We start from the raw sequence: 10,235 nt of genomic DNA, 5'->3' as shown, positions 1-10,235 counted from the left end.
GGAGAGGCTCTTTGTTAAATTTCTGCTTCAACTTTACTTTGAATTTCCTCTTGAAACAAGAATAAGGGAGGTGGGAATGACAAATCGATGAAACAAAGTCACAACAGTAAACAGTATATGAGAACAATGTCACACCTCATTTGACATCACTTGCTTTCCCTCCCTCTGTTGTCTTGCAGGAGAATTTGTTTCATTTACTGTATTTGTTCGACACTATCATCCTGATTCCTGTGACATAAGGTTACCAAACTACTCTAAAGGAATACCAAATACATACAAACACACATGTTTAAACGACACATGATCTGTGTAAATACATGATTAATAACTCCACCTCTACATTAACTTTGCTTTGATCTTTTATATTAACTCAGCGTTTTGTTCCAATGTCTATCTGCTGGCAAAAAAATCTAACACTATTTGCTTTTTTGGATCCAAAGTGAGTGACAGTGGGCCAAGAGAAGTGTGGTTTTGGCATGAAAAAAGCTTGCAGTGAAACAATAATCAAACTTTGAAACGAACAAACTTTGAAAAGAACAAGTTATAAATGTAGATTTTGTGTCTGTAATAGTACCATTATGTAAAAAAGGGTTTTCACTAGGATAAGACAGGTTTAGAAATAAGAAATGTTGATGCTCCTTTTACTTTTTTGTGGCTTATGAGTTTAGGCAGAGTGCAAGTATAAGACTGGTATCCTGAACATCACTGAGAGCAACTTGTTTTAGAGGATATCAATATCAATCATATGTGTTCTCTTGCACAGAGCAGCAGTTATAACCTTACAATTAAAAGCGGGGTAGGTAAGTTTGAGAAACCGGCTCGAGATACACTTTTTGTTATATTCCATGGAATGCTCTTAACATCCCGATAGCAATGAATATCTGAAGTGCTTTGACAAAAAATACATTAAAAAAATTCATCTCTGGAAGCCGTAGTACTGTAAAAAGCACGATCAATCATTTTAGTCGGCCCGGCTAAAATAACTGGATGGCCTACCTGCCTGTCAGCCTTCCATCTGTGCGCAAACTTATCTCGTGCCCTCATTGGTCATGTGCGCGTTGGTGTGTGTTGGAGGAGGGGCTCTGTAAGGAAGTGGCAGATTTTCTCCGGTTGTGTATTTTCAAATTCTAGCGCACTCAAGCTGGTTCCTCCAATATTACCTACCCCACCTTTAACATATTCATTGCTATCGGGATGTTAAGAGCATTCCATGGAATATAACAAAAAGTGTATCTCGAGCCGGTTTCTCAAACNTGTGTGTGTGTGTGTGTGTGTGCGGCCTAGCATTACTATACTTGTGGGGATCTAAATCTGTTTACACAGTCACGTGTGGGGACTCTCTTCCCTTATGGGGACAACCCCATAAGGGAAGAGAGTCCCCACACGTGACTGTGTAAACAGATTTAGATCCCCACAAGTATAGTAATGCTAGGCCGCACACACACACACACACACACACACACACACACACACAGTATTAACCAGGTGTGGTGCTTCCTTGCATTCCCAACATGCATCAGATGCAGCGTGATGGCTCTGGAGCTTAGGGAGACCCACCAGAGGGGCTGTCGGACGGGGGGCCGGATCCCACTAATCCCGTCCCCGTCTGAAATCTCAAAAGACAAGCAGAAATGAAGGCTATCATCAGAGATAGGCTGCGACACAAAAGCCATCGCTCCGTCTATCACAAGAGAAAAGCTGCTAATGATGATGTTTTTCTTCAAGTGCACAAACATCAAGTCCGGTGAGGTTTATGTGTGTGTGCTTTGACAGAAAATGTCTTCCTGCATTACACTTTTGCGGCAGGAAGATGTAATATTTCCCTTGAAAACTGGGGCTAGGACGCACGCTTCCTAATGATGGAATCTTTTGATGTTTAAATTAGGATATCACACGCGAGGAGCTATCCTCTCAGGGCCGCACCTTCTTATGACAAGATTAGCAGCAAAGCAAAGCCATTACTGTGGTTTATTTCTGCCCCAGCCAACTCCCAGACACAGGCACAGAGGCAGGCAGCCGGGGGGGAGGTGTGGTGAAATACAAGAGAAATAGAACCCAGAAAATAAGAGGGAAAAAACTAATGGGGTACACACTCTTTATAGATCTACTTATATATAGATCATCAGTAGAAATTATTTTTTCTGTCAGCCTGTCACCATGTCAGCCATGTCAACTTTGTACATATTCTGCTGTCTCTGCTGTCAACACACTGTACAGCGAATAGGAATTAATATCGCTGTAATGCTGACAAGACGGACTGCTAGCAACATTTACTGACTTTCTCCCTGAGTCCCACGAGAGCACAGATAGCCAAAACAGGACAAGAAAGGGAAACTGAAACTGACAATGATCACTATTTATAAAGAACAGATATCTAAAAAATATTTGCGGGTTTATTTTGGAAGTTAAATACAGTATAACAGTGTTAAACCCATTCAAAGGCCTATGGTGATTAGCTGTGGACAGCTCCTGGTGCTGAGATGAGGTGTTGGATTGACCGGATGACAGTCAGATAAAGCCAACTCAAACAATTCCTCAGTGTTATTGAAGGAACAAGCGCACATGGCAGCCGGATTATATTATTAGCAACAGTTGCATGGCGAACACACAGAGGCCTGGAACTATACTGGCATATAAGATAAACAGAAGTGTATTATTCTGTTTTCTCTTCTGTAAACTAATATATATTCTCCTTTTTGACAATTAGAGGCAAGTTGCTTTTATTTTTTGGAATATATTGATCTGGTTGATTAAAAATAGCATTGTTGTGCTTTGTTTTCTATGTAATTAATTCAGTCCTTCTTTAAACGCCACACCTTCACTTGCATATTACAAACTGGGAGTGGATTAAAAAGAGAGGACATCTGACACCATACTAAGTGTTATATTATTAATATCATCCCAACACTGCCACTATTTCCAAGGGTCATCACAATGTGAATCATTCATTTAATCTATTTTACATTCAATGTCTATGTTGATTTTATGTCTATTCTTATATCTTTTACTGGTAATTGTATGTGACTATTTTATGAGATGTAAATTCTGTTGTGTGAAGCACTTTGGATTGTAATTCTTGTACAAATAAACTACAGTTATTATAATGTTATTTCCTGAAACTGAACAAAGCTTCTCCCTTTAAACAACCATTTAACGAGGCTGACATGTAACCTGAATGGCATCACTTAAAATGAAACATATTTCCAACCTAATTCAACTGAAAAAGTTAATTCTAAAGAACGAAATAATAATCTATCAAACTACTAAACGTGCAGCTTTAAAGCGACGTCCTGCTATGAGATTATTACCTTTACGTGTAAAATAAGAAAGTAATTTGATCTTTAGACAAAGAGTTAGACACTAAATAATTTTCATCAGAGCTGATTAACCGATGACTACTCAGGTTAAACCAGTCAGGAATTTCTCTAAAATAACAGTCTCCTGTATCAGGTTTCACACACACTCCGACACACACGTAGCTTCTTTGAAATGCTGCAGGCTGAACAGGACATTACCTGCGCTTTTCATGCAGCAGAGTGGCTTCTGGGTAGGTAAAGCACTGAGAGCCCTCCACCACTCGGGGAAAGAGAGCTCAGGCAGGACAATAAAGAGAGGGGCCGGCGATGGCAGGGCCCCTCTGAGGCCCTTTTCATGCTCTCAGGTTGAATCACAAGGGCCCACTTCATCGCCGTTATCCAGGGATGGGAAATACATAGCTTCTCTTTAAAACTCTGACCCGACCTTTTAGTCCGGAGCGCCAGGGCCGATTATCCTCACTCACCCTTTTTGAAAAAGTCACACATGCACACTCACTCACATAGAGATATAAGCACATTAGAGAATGAGAGTGGCACACACACGGATACAGTAGAAGTGGCTCACATTCACAGAGGCCCTGACTCAGGGACAGATCTATATTTAAGAGGGGATACAGTGAGCGTTTAACCTTGCAGCGGAGGTGACTTTGAGCGATTCACAGAGGCGGGAGTTGCTTTTGTTGCCGTGTCTCTACGAGTGAGTCTGTGAGCGGAGAACTGAGAGCGGAGTCTTCCTTTTGAAGATGACCTTGGGCTCAAGGTAAAACACGTTGAATGTTTTAACACATGCTCAAAGTTGTGTGGTGTTAGGCTCATATCTCTTCCGACAGTCCTTTCAAGGTTCAGAACTTCTGTGTGACAGGTGAAATAGACTGTTGGAATATGGAATAAACAAACAAACAAGCTACCAGTACTTTGTATCGTAGAAACATATCATTAGTCTCATTTAATTATATATAGGCCTACGTCACTTTAACTTTCTTTTCCGTTTAAATTCACGCCAAGCTACTAAATGTTCTCAAACAGAAGGGTTGACCATTGTCAGGCAATTATCATATGGATCTTAGGTTTGATATTACCATATATTCAAGTTTCGCCCGTCTGGCCAACATTTGAATAGCCTGTAACGTAAATTCCCTAGCTGAGACCTCCCCCTTTTGGGTTTTTCCTGTATAAAGTGCTTGTTTTTCTGTTGGAACGGTGGTTATCTGTCCTTCCAGCTGGAAAAAGATTGATTCTGTTAAATGCTATAACTCTTTATTAAATAACCCCACTTTGGTTCATGGGAATGGGGACGTCAACTTATCCATACAAGCTGGGAATGATTGCAATTCGGGAAAGTAGGATAAGGTTTTTAGTTTTTCATTAGCATTGTCAATCGTTTACCTAAACTGTAGAGAGAATGTATGAAATATATAAGAAACAGGGCTTTATTTGTAATGAATTTATACATTTCAGTGCCTTTTGGGGAAATATCCTCTCTGTTTTCTGATGTAATTCTATATTAATGTACGGCTGATTCATGATTTACATTTTTAATATAGTCAACAATGTCATTAAGCTACTTAAGAGATTAACATTGGTACTATTTAAAGTTTTTTTGTTGACTGTAATTGAAACTCAACCCTTCCTGCATGTGTTTAAGAGAAAAGTCTAGAAACATAAAAGGCATGAACTTTGCCTTTCCCTTTTATTTTTAAACATTTTATTTGTCCAGTACGATTAATAGTGACCTCACATAGTATTATAAACTGAATGTGCACCACAATAGGTCATTCTTTCATTTTTCTCACCTGCTGTTATTAGCTTTATTCAGTATCTGAACCTCTGTGTTATTTGCCTTTTGTTAGCTGTTACAGTATATGAAAATATATGCTTGGGCAACACAAGTTAGCATCTGCTGTGCTGAAGAAACACTGTAACTAATCTGTTTACAAGCTCGTTTTTCTCCTCCTCAGACAGCGGGCCTGCAGGGTGACAGAACATCGGAGAACACAATCCTTCCTGTTTAGCGCTGGCTCGCTCCTGCTTCTGTTATTCAGTCCACAGCTATGCCAAGCGTCTGTACACAATCCTCTGTTGTTTGGGTGTGCAGCGCTAGGTAGCGTTAGCATCACCCCGGCAGCCGAGCCCAGGATAAAGCGTGTGTTTCAAGTGGAGGAATGCCAGTCAGCCCAGAATTTCCCTGCAGCATCTAATCCATGACCACAGACATCCCTCTCATTACCGCCAAATTACATGCAAATTTCCCCCCAAATAAATGAGTTTTAAGTACTTGACAACCTGTCAGCCTTGGAATATTGAATCGTCCTGACGACTAGATAAACAATCAACAATAATCACTCTATGCAAATGTGATATTTCCTGCACAATTACGAACGGGAAAAAACAACCCACTATAAATAACTGGACACAAAGGCATCTGGCATTTGTTCAGGTTTTGAACAGATACGGATGCAAATGAAAGATTCTTTAGGATGTAATTGATTCAAACGTCGCTGCGCCTCCTCTGCCTGCTTTTATTGTTCTTCTCTTCCTCTTCTCCTGGCACTTGTTTTTCTCTCTCTTTATCTCGCCGCTTTCAATATACCCAGATAATGGCTGATGTAAATGAGAGAAAGGGGAGAAGAGAGAAAAGAAGGACGTGAATCACCCTTTTCTGTCTGGTCTTTTCAAGTGCATGCTGAAAGAAAAGGAGATGTGTGCAAAATAACGCGCTCTTATGAAGTGGATTGGAGATGACTGTGGAAGTGAATGCTCTGTCCGTTTGCTTGTGAAGGAGATTACAGTGCACCCCCCACACCCCCTCCTCCCTCCCACCCGCTCCTCCACAAAACCCAGAGATTAAGACTGACAAGAACATATCAAGTCATTTGAGGACATCGCTCACTCTCATCTTTTGAAAGAACTTTTTTTTCTATTTCTCCTCCTTATTCATTCATCTGTCCACACTCTGATGCATGGGGAGGGGGTTTGTCTTGGAGGTGTAATGTGTGCAGAGTCTGACCCCCGGTGACCAGAAACCTCCAGGATCAGGACATCCTGTGACATCCTAGTGGGAGCTAACGGCTTCATCCCTGCCCAGCAGCACTGACACCTCCCGTTGGGCCTCTCTATCTCCGACTCCTCCCATCATGGAAGCTTCTCTGTGGGCTTCAGGTTCATGTTTTTAGCTGCAAAACACTCACGATGTCAGGGGGGAGACTGAAGAGGACGCTATTGTGCCTGACATCCAGTTAAAGAGAAGGGGATGTGGCTAAATGCTGGAGTGATTGCTGTCATTTCAATGTGACGTATCACACCTGAAAAAGTCAAACAATCCAAACTGTCCCTTTATTTATAAGTAAATGGTGTATTCAAATACATCTGGAAAGACAATCCACACACATCTACTCTTTTTAAATCAAATGTCAAAAATCCAATCAAAGTCGCTACTTTAGACACGATCAGTCAAACCAGAATTCTTTAAAGATGAAAAATGTAAACGTTTTTTGACTTTGAATCAGACTATCAAACCCTACATTATGACCTGTCCCTCATTTCTAAGCAAGCACTGTATACTTGACTTCAGTTACAACACTCAATACTTCTGGTGTCAAGATATGGTTTTGGTATTTCGTCCTTTGACCTTGGTACACGCTAGGGCTGCTCAATTAATCGTATTTTAAATCGCGATTACGGCGTACAACGATTACGAAAACAAAGTAATTGAAATAAAACGATTATGTTTTTATTATTATTATTACTTTTTTTTTAAAATTATACTTAAAGTTCAGGGTAATCAACTGTTAAACATATTGTTCACATTTTTTTCTCCAATAAATTTATGTTTTCAAAGTAAATGGATAATGTTTTTTACTTTTCTAGCAACACTATTTTTATATAATGGCAAAGAAAGGGTTCAGAGTCTTTTCTTGTTTTCCTGTGTCATATGTGGCAGCACTGCCACAAGTTCCTCTTCAGAGAGGGTCTTCAGTACAGGTGGCAATATTGTCACCTGCCTGCGCTCAACAGGCTGGATGTTTCTAGCAAAAAATCTTTAAGAGATGACATGAGCAGCCCTACCAGCATTTGCCATGGTGGCCAAAACATTTTTATTTGGCCTTAAATTGTAGTTCAACATTTATTTCCTGTTACTTCTGGACAGTGGCGGCCGATCCATAGGGGCGCTAGGGGCGCCGCCCCACCTCTTCCCACATAAAAAAATATATATATTAAAAAAAATAAAAATAAAAATAAAAATTATTTTTTTATTTTTATTTTTAATAAAAAAGGTAAATATTATATAATTTGTATCAGTAAAATGTATAATCTCGTTTAAAATTGTGTTACGATGTCTAAAGTTACTGATAAGTCACATGTTTCCTGCCTGCCTGGCCTTGCCCATGTATCAACATCATTACCCTCTCTCGCCTGGGCGCTAAGAAATCAGCCTTCATCCAGTGCAGCAGCAGCCACTAGCAGCTGACTGTTGCAAAACATAATTTCAGCCAATCAGCGTCGTCAAATCTGATTATGACCGGGCGCCAATGTCAGCGCCTTGTCCAATCTGTGAGTAGTTTGGACAGTGACTCGTATCCGGGTGACGCACTAGAGCAGAGGATGGCTTCGTGTGCAGGTGGAGTCTCCGGACCTCTGTCCCCACCCAATTCAGTTCAAGAGCTAATCTCCAATCCTTTCGAAAGGAGAAGTTTTGGAGATAAACAGTTGCTAAAAGATCTTGGACCGGACCAACCCGATTTGAATATATCGCAGCAAGCTCGTGAAAAAAACAAAACCTATCAACGAGGCTTCTCACGTAGCTGGTACACCAGAAAGGCATGGCTAACTGGATGCAAACAGGTGAATTCTGTCTTGTTTCCCATGCTTGCTCTTCAAACAGCCGGGGACAGATACGATGTGCCCGTGGACTGTGACGGGGGTGAACGATATGAAGCATTTGTCCGAAAAAATTAAAAAGCACGAGTGCACGAAGTTACATATGACAAGTACCTTCAAGCTAGCTATGCTAGGCAAAGCTAACATAGCATAACAGTGGATTTGCTAGGCAAAGCTAACATAGCCGCGCAACTAGATCAAGGGTACAAGGTCTCATTGAAAAAACACAATGAAGAAGTGGACAAGAATAGGCACGTCTTGTCTGAAATAATTGATTGTGTGACATTTTGTGGGGGCTTTGACCTAGCTTTGCGTGGCCACGACGAGACTGACACATCGGACAACCCCGGCGTTTTTTGGGGTTTAGTTAATCTTCTGGTTAGATAGCGTGTTGGAGGAGCACCTTAAAACGGCTACCGTTTTCAAAGGCACCTCAAAGACGGTGCAAAATGAACTTTTGGACTGCATGTTATCAGTTTGTAAAAGACTTAAAGACTACATTCTGGAGGGAGTTAAGAATGCCAGTATTATTTATCTATTCAGGCGGGTTGGAGAGAACTGACATTGTCCACCCACTGCCCCAGTTAGTGCTTGGGCTACGCTACATTGACCCGCATAAGCAACGTCCAGGGAGCGTTTTTTTGAGTTCATTCCCTCTTAAGAATGCAAATGCTTACACAGTTGCCCACCGCGCTGATGCGAGAGGCTGGCCTATCTCACGATGGACAACAGGGGCAAACTATCGGCCCCAAGCCTATGGGGACGGTGCCAGCCCGGTGATGAGGCGAGCTAAAGGTTGGAGCTTCAGCGGAAAGTGAGGATGTGTTCACAGTAGTGCGCACTACAATCACTGCCGGTATGGGCTCAATCAGCTGAACCTCATTATGCAGCGGGCAACATCCCACAGTCCCCAAGATTTTTTTTCAGACCTTGGGTTGGATATTGCTGCATTTTTCTCCAGGTAATTTAAAGCGAACTGCGATGCTGGATCAAGTGGTGGCCACACAGACTTCCTGGCCACTTCCACAACAAGATGAATACAGAACTTTCACAGCTTGTGCTAAATAGTTTAACAGCTTTCTATTGAGCAGCAAAGGAGAACATTCCTGAGGTGTTTCCAGAACACTCAAGGAGACTACCAGGTGAACTTTGATCCCATAACAGTGAGTGAGAAGACAGGCATTTGTGAGAATGATGGAAATGAGCTTTTAGCTTTCTAATTCCACTGACTGTAATCAAAGACTCATGCCCACATGAACAGACTATGCATGACCTATAGCACCAAACCTGCAGAAGCAGAAACGAACATACTGACTCTGCATCCTACATCACAGGACCCACAAAACGCGTATCACAGCCAGCATACAAACAATCAACAACAGGCTACACAAACACACATAAAAAAAAACAACCAACTAAAAAACACAAAAAAACCTCTCCAACAATCTCAAAAAACTAAAGCGCTAATCATTATTTACACATGAGCCTGATGAAATGCTGCTTTATATTTTTTTTTTTTTTTTAGCGAAATCTGTGAAAAACTTAAAATGTAGATTTAGCTGAACACAACAGACCAACCTAACAAATACAATAAAATTACTGGAGAATATATATATAAAAAATAATATAAACGTTTAATAACGGATGATATCTTCTGAACATACCTATTTCAAATAGAATCAAACACCATAATTTGTCACATTCTTGCGACAATGAGTCAATTAGCTACATAAGGTTACTGTGGTTTGGTCAGCGGACATCCATTCACTATCTAGCGTCGAATAACATGTGCGATCTGTGCAACAGCGGAACACCACAAAGAGGGGAGAGGGACTTGGACGATGAAGGAGACAACACAGCCTGTTGAGCTATAGAAAAAAGGGATAAAAGCAAAGAAGTAATAGGAACGCTGTCTTTCATAAGATGACCAAAAGCTCCATATTCCAATAAAACAAAAAAATAATATAGTAATATATTCTAATTCAACACAATAATTAGATACATTTCACAAGAAGGCACCATATTTTTTCATGTAAAATT

General features: G+C 40.8%; 1 long non-coding RNA gene across 1 annotated transcript in view; it reads right to left on the bottom strand.

Annotated features, from left to right (window-relative positions):
* Positions 1-1,236: 1,236 nt before the first annotated feature.
* The window catches only part of LOC104957010 (uncharacterized), a 9,645-nt gene continuing 646 nt past the window's right edge, over positions 1,237-10,235 (bottom strand). The window contains exon 3 of the long non-coding RNA XR_799618.1: positions 1,237-1,246. This is a non-coding gene — a long non-coding RNA (uncharacterized lncRNA). The remainder of the gene's footprint in view (positions 1,247-10,235) is intronic.

The sequence above is a fragment of the Notothenia coriiceps genome, unplaced genomic scaffold (assembly GCF_000735185.1).
Source record: "Notothenia coriiceps isolate Sejong01 unplaced genomic scaffold, NC01 NC01_scaffold00026424, whole genome shotgun sequence".
NCBI classification, from domain to species: Eukaryota; Metazoa; Chordata; class Actinopteri; order Perciformes; family Nototheniidae; genus Notothenia; species Notothenia coriiceps.
Note: the sequence above shows the minus strand (reverse complement) of the source record. Positions and strands in the feature narration are given on the sequence as shown.